General features: G+C 43.8%; 1 non-coding gene across 1 annotated transcript; it reads left to right on the top strand.

Annotated features, from left to right (window-relative positions):
- The first annotated feature begins 799 nt into the window (after positions 1 to 799).
- Positions 800 to 905, top strand: LOC112094529. The gene has a single exon (XR_002903585.1). It is a non-coding gene; the product is annotated as a small nucleolar RNA R71 (small nucleolar RNA).
- The last annotated feature ends 19 nt before the right edge of the window (positions 906 to 924 follow it).

Below are 924 nucleotides of genomic sequence, written 5' to 3'. Positions count from 1 at the left end.
CATATGTTGACCCTTTGGGTTAGACTGAGCTTGTGAAGGGAACTTGCCGCGTTCTTAAACAGCCAAAGCTCCAATCAGCTTCATGATTTGACGCTTCATTTCTTTACTTTCTTCCACCATTCGCGTGAACAGTGACTCAAACTTCTGATTCATCTTACTCTGCGCCTCCATGAAAGATTGCTATTTGTTTTCAAGAGAACTCTTTGGTTGTTACGAATTGTATTAAGGTGCAGAATAAGCCTTTGGTGGTTGTAGCTATTGCTCAGTTCTCCATTGTCCTCCTGATGGTTGCGCTTGATTGGAATCTCTCCAACTGAAGTTTGGATGGTTCCTCCAGCCAGGATTGTATGTGTTAGAGAAGGGTTTGTTGTACGTCTCTAAGGCATTGCATTGCTCCTCATAAACCCCTCTCATTTGTAAGCAGGGTAATCCTTAGCTAGAGGCTCCACCCCTCCACAAACGAAGCAAGGCTCTTGTAACTCTGCCCTAGCAACCATGTGAATTCCTCTACCTTCTTTGGTTTTGAGGGTCTCAATTTATCGTGTCAAAGACTCAATTTGGGCTTTGAGATTATCCTTTTCCCTTAGTTGATAGACTCCAGCTGGTCGGGACCAATTGGTGCTGTCAGTAGCACTTGGACCAGTCCATGTGTGGGCTTTTTCGGCAAACTCGTTAAGATACTCAAAAGCCTCTTCGGGATCCTTTTGGAGAAACTCGCCATTGCACATCATCTTCATAAACTGGCGCTCTCGAATCGTGAGTCCTTCATAGAAATAACTAATGAGGTGCCAACTCTCGTAACCATGGTAAGGATACTGATTTAACAGATCCTTAAACCGTTCCCAAACTAGATACATAGTTTCATTATTCTTCTAGGTAAAGGTCGAGATCTGTCGCTTCAGACTATTGGTCTTATGGTGAGGG

Source organism: Morus notabilis, unplaced genomic scaffold (genome assembly GCF_000414095.1).
Source record: "Morus notabilis unplaced genomic scaffold, ASM41409v2 Scaffold9768, whole genome shotgun sequence".
Classification (NCBI taxonomy): Eukaryota; Viridiplantae; Streptophyta; class Magnoliopsida; order Rosales; family Moraceae; genus Morus; species Morus notabilis.
Note: the sequence above shows the minus strand (reverse complement) of the source record. Positions and strands in the feature narration are given on the sequence as shown.